The sequence below is a fragment of the Sinohyriopsis cumingii genome, chromosome 17 (assembly GCF_028554795.1).
Source record: "Sinohyriopsis cumingii isolate HCF-2022 chromosome 17, ASM2855479v2, whole genome shotgun sequence".
NCBI lineage: Eukaryota > Metazoa > Mollusca > Bivalvia > Unionida > Unionidae > Sinohyriopsis > Sinohyriopsis cumingii.
The window spans coordinates 49,994,362-50,000,550 of NC_142977.1; positions in this window are offsets into that span (position 1 = coordinate 49,994,362).

Sequence of the window (6,189 nt, forward strand, 5' to 3'; positions counted from 1 at the left end):
AAAAACACACTCCACCATTTATACTGGCCGCCATGTATAGTCGTCTATCTTGTGCTGAAAATTGCGTTAAACCCTATAACAACAATAACAAGCACAAAACAAAACAAATCGGGGCCACGAGTTGCCAAGTGGTCTAAAGCGCTCACCGTTCCGGATCACTGCCATGTCACCTCTGTCTGCATGGGTTTCGAGTCTCAGGCTCGGATAACGTGGGTACATGAGAAAGCTTGCCAGTAGTTTCTCGTGGGTCGGTGGTTCTTCCCGGGGTTTTCCAGGGTTCTTCCTCCACCAGTTACACTGGCCGCCATGTGCTGAAAAAGGGCGTTGAACCCTACTACAACAATAAATAAATATATAGGAAATCTTGACACAAATAGCATACAAATACATACAAGAAAATAAGACCCATTTTAACTTTACTTTCCAAATAACGCACACACATATATCATCACACAATTATATGTTCTTCGTTTTGTCTTCATATTGTCATTTGGCAGATAGTCCGAAATCCACAACCGCTCTTTAGGCTAACACTGTGTGGCCTTGAAAGAAAAAGAAAAACCGGATTCGAATGCCGCTAACTGAACCCGGAAACGGCATAGCAAAACCCAAATTAAAATCACTAATATCAATATCAATGATACAAATATTGGTATCAGTATCAATACCAACCCCTCTGGTACGCTTTGTAGCCAAAAATAAAACAAAAAGACAAGTACTCTCAATCAAAATCAAAACCTATTTAGTGGAAAGACTTAAACCCACAAAGGTTCATTTTTTGGATATCTTACTCTCACATCTCTGACATTTATTTTTAAGGACCACGGATTTACCATTATGAAAATGTGACATCGTCATGATCGGTGATAGCTAAACAGTCTAAATATGTATTGTTAAATAAAGGAACTGTTTTGGGGACATTCTCTGCCATCCAAAGGGATACATTTATCACTTACTGCTAAAACATGATGAGATGTATTGTGGGGTGAAAATCTTTTTTTTTAAATATATATATATATATATATATATATATATATATATATATATATATATATATATATATATATATATATATATATATATATATATATATATATATATATATATATATATTATTAACAGTAGAGTCATCTGTTTCTATTAAGTCCGTCAAAATGTACGAATGCATTTGGAAAAATGTCAAAATCCAATGTTAACGCTTTATTCCATTTGTAGATATGTTTTAAAAATATTGTTGGCTCATGTTTACAAATACAGGTAGCGGTCATTCGCTTCTACCCTGTAGGTGTTCTACAAACCTTTTAGGAAAATATGCGGAGGCAGGATTAGCCATATATATATATAAACTATTTACCTCATTTTAACTTAGTACCCTTAGACACCCGAAGACGGACACGAGACTGTTGCGATTGTACTAGTTAAACCAGACAAATTTATAGAACGTCATTTCTTCATTCTGTAGACTTCCTATAACACAGACAGGAGTTAAACCTCTGGGTAAGTTGGCCATATTTGTATACATATCTTATTCACTTGTACAAATACAATTCAATGTAAGTTTTGTCATTTGCTAATTTTTATACAATATCTTTCACAGATTAAACTACGTGGGGTTTTTTTTCAAGGTTAGATAGGGATAATATTTTGTGAGAACTTATTTAAAAAAAGTTTAAAATACGTCAGTACCAGATATATATCACGAATACATGTAGCTAACATTGTGTTGGTGATTTATTGCAGATACACTATGGGATATGGGCATTTGCATTTTATGTGCTTCTTAATTGCTAATGCAAATGAGATTTTTTGGCAAAGTAATCCAAACCACTGTAACTGAATTAGTAAATGAGGAGAATGATAGAACATATCCCTTCAATAGTAAATGAAGAGAATGATAGAACATGTCCCTTCAATAGTAAATGAGGAGAATGATAGAACATATCCCTTCAAAAGTAAATGAGGAGAATGATAAAACATGTCCCTTCAATAGTAAATGAAGAGAATGATAGAACATATCCCTTCAATAGTAAATGAAGAGAATGATAGAATATATCCCTTCAATAGTAAATGAAGCGAATGATAGAACATATCCCTTCAAAAGTAAATGAGGAGAATGATAAAACATGTCCTTTCAATAGTAAATGAAGAGAATGGTAGAACATATCCCTTCAATAGTAAATGAGGAGAATGATCAAACATGTCCCTTCAATAGTAAATGAGGAGAGTGATAGAACATATCCCTTCAATAGTAAATGAGGAGAATGATAGAACATATCCCTTTAATAGTAAATGAAGAGAATGATAAAACATGTCCCTTCAATAGCAAATGAGGAGAATAACAGAGCATATCTATTCAATATTAAATGACGAGAACAACAGAACATATCCCTTCAATACTATTTTGAGTCAACATTGTGCTCAAAATGCTATCGTTATGAAACGCATTCATTATTAAAGAGTTTTGATTTTATTTTTGTAATTGCTGAGAATGTTTTCTCAACCACATCATTTCTGAAGTTCGATTTTTAGTGGTGACGTAATTCGTGGTGTCGTCTGTATGGTACTAAATCAATATCTACGTTTTGTGAGCAGATTAAAGGAAATATTTCAGGAGTAAAATGGAAGAAAAAAAAACAATTTCACGGATATCCACTCACTTTTTTATTATGTATATATTTTATGGCAAAAACCTCCGATTTGTATGGATTTGATTCTTAATTATGTCAGTGCGATTACCGGCTGCATTACTACATCGATAAAAAGAAGTTACAAAAGTTATAAAAATTTTAGTACGGAGCCTTTTTGCAAATTTAGAATGCACATATAATGTTTCAATTTGTATAATTTATCAAATGAACTGCTGCTTTCATAATATAATGAAGAGATAGTTAATTTCATCAACACATTTCTAAAACGGATTGATGACATTGCTGAAGTTTGGTACTGTAGGAACGTGACAAAACGGCCCAGCAGAGTTCAGGATGTAACATACATTAAAGATTTTATTTAGTCTTACCTTACTAAATAGGTTTTTGGTTTAAACCAAATTTCGGTTGTCACTTAATTTCAACTTTGTTTCTCCCTGTCTCACCCCTACATGAAACTCACATCTAAACGTCATTTTGAAAATTTTCACATAAATGCCGAAATGTACTCACAAAAAGAAAAGTTGAGAAAAACAAAAGGCGGGTACCAGAAGTTGTTACTTTTCGTGAATAATTTCCCCTCAACACAACACCTCAAAAACAAAATATACCATGTAAATGTAAAGCAGCCTTATTTTCAAACAACTCATACGAGTACAAATGTGCAGTCGCATCAAATGTATAGCTATGAGAGAATCACGAGTACCTCTCGGTGATACGAAATGTGTCTTTGTTGGAGGACTTCACGGTGAATTAGTTCTCAAGCTAATTATGCCAGTATATTTATCATTAGTATGATTATTATAAAAAAATATCACGCAGTCAAGAGCCGCTAATTAATTTGCTTAATTAAGACAACCTGCTTACAAAGACAACCTGAGACAGTACTAACCATTTTTTAATTAACCTGACCCATGCCTGACCTAAAAGAATAAAGAAATGGATATAAAGTTTATAAATGTTATAGCTTATTCATACATTAACAACTGTAAATTGGTTTCGTTTTTACCAAAATGAAACGTTTGAATTTTCGTTTTGGCCAAATCAAATCTCCGTCCGGATTGCGTGACCTTTTGCTCTCAGCTTTTATTTTTCTAACGGGCAATTTCGTTTTGCTCAAAACTGTAAACCCTTCGTGTCTGCATAAAATTCGTTTATGGATAGATAGACGAGATGTTGATTTACTTGTGTATTGCTTTTTGTTTTTATGTGTTGTGTAGTTTCGGGGGAAATGACTCGAAATGCAAAAACTACCGACATATCCTGATTTGTACGTCATGTCTTGGTATGAGTACACATTCGAGACATAAATTAACAAAAGGTGGTCAGCCATATATTTCATGGTCAGGATTATATGATACAAATGCATTTTATTTGAACAAATTATCTCGACAATTTTCTAGCGTATCTTTCTTTTAAATTCCGTATACAAATTACTAACTGCTCATGAATGAGCCTTGGTTATTGTCATGACATTATAGGTGGTACTGGCATCAGTTATGTGCTTATGTGCTTATTTTCATCGGTAGTATGACCTAAAGTTGACCGAAGTGTGTAACATTCAATTTTTATTATGACCTAGATTGACTTAAGAGTGTAAAAGTTCAGTTTTTTCTTATGACCTAAAGCTGACTTAAGTGTGCAAAGTTCAGTTTTTCGTATGACCTAAAGTTGACCAAAATGTGTAAAGCTCAGTTTTTCTTACATAGTCACTACGAGTGCTATCTTAAATAAACTCAGTCTTCAGAAAATTGTAAAGTCTTATATGGCCCCTCACATCATAGATAAGCAGATATTCCATGCATGAATTGCAATGTCTAAACATTAGAACAGAGCGTGAGAATACTGATGGGAATTTGTGCAACAAAAAGCAGACGAAACTTCATTTACGTCACTTGCTGTACGAATTACGTTTATCGGGACTTAAGCCTTTATTATTCCTTGTTTTCAAGATTTCTACATGAGAAACAAAGCATTCAAACGTCAATACTAGTCTTGTAAAATTTCACCAAAAACTGAGATATTCAGTTATGTACTTTGGGGATATGGAGCATACAAATTAATTATCCGCATTTTTACCTGTTACTAAATCTTACGACTTTTATTCATCATTTTGTCGTCTGCCGGGGATCAAATTTTTCTATATCTATTATTTATCAATCTTTACAGAGTTATAATTATTACGCGTAAGATGGGTTGTGAACATGTTCTATTATCTTACATTTGTAAGATAGTACCATGGTTCCGTTGCCAATTTGTCTATTTCCACATTCTAGTATAAATGCAATTTATAATTTATGTATAACAGAGAGAGAGAGAGAGAGAGAGAGAGAGAGAGATTCAAACAACCAATAACAGAGCTGTATCTTTTCATACATTAGTCTTTATATTTCTAATTAAAGTTCAAATGATCATGCACATTTCATTAAGATTAATGAAAGATTCTTTGTAATGATTAATGTATGATTGCAACTAAAGATTTGCGAACACTGATTTTATCAAAGTCGCTCCTGCGGCCTAGTGGTTAAGACGTCCACCTCAGATGCTGGAGGTCGTGGGTTCAACCTCGGCCGAGTCATACCAAAGACTTTTTTAAAAAATGGTACTAACATCTGCCTCGCTTGGTGTTCAGTATTGAGAGGTTAGTGATAGGACTGGTCGGCCTGATGTCAGGATAATGTGACTAGGTGGGACATCATGCTACATGTCTGCGGCATAATGCCCCAGTGCTAGACATTACTATAAACTGCCACACTGCAGACGTAGCGATATGACTGAAAAATCGTTAAAGCTACGCTAAAATCATAATCACACACACACACACACACACACATCGCAGCATTATATGTTCTCCTATATAATCCATGGATAGCACTCGTTCTTAATTAGGTAAGATAAATTAGATTTTAAAAGAAAACAATCGAGGAAAGTTAAAGACACTATCTTAATATTCTATAATGCATGAATAATATTATTTCAACAAAAATGACTCGTATAAATTAACAAATAACCGTCATGCAGGCGTACAAATCTGTAAATAAGTTGAAAAACTGCATTCACAAAATGTCCTCAAGTTACCTGTTTGATGGATAGCTTATGATCATGTACAAATTACGTTTAATTATAATCATATTTTGGGCGAGATTGTGATCTTTGACAAATCTTCCGAGAATTGAATTTATTTGGAAGATTTCACCTTTACGCGTCTCCAAGTAGACCTACCCATTGCTGCAGAATTAAGTCCAATCACTTGAGAATACTTGTCATGATTTTAAAAGATCATGTGTGTGTATGTGTGTGTGTGCGTGAGTGTGAGTGTGTGCGTGCGTGCGTGCGTGCATTTTAAACTGGGCCGAATGGTCTAATTTACGGTTGACATCGAGCCGAATTGTCTTAAACCTAACACCTTATCACATGAATCTGCAAACTTCGTAAGTCAATGTGTTGAGTTTTTAACCACTCATTTCCATTTAGGGACAACATGCAATATTTACTTATCTCCGAAACTGAAGATCAGACAACGTTAATGCTCCAGTGAGCATGG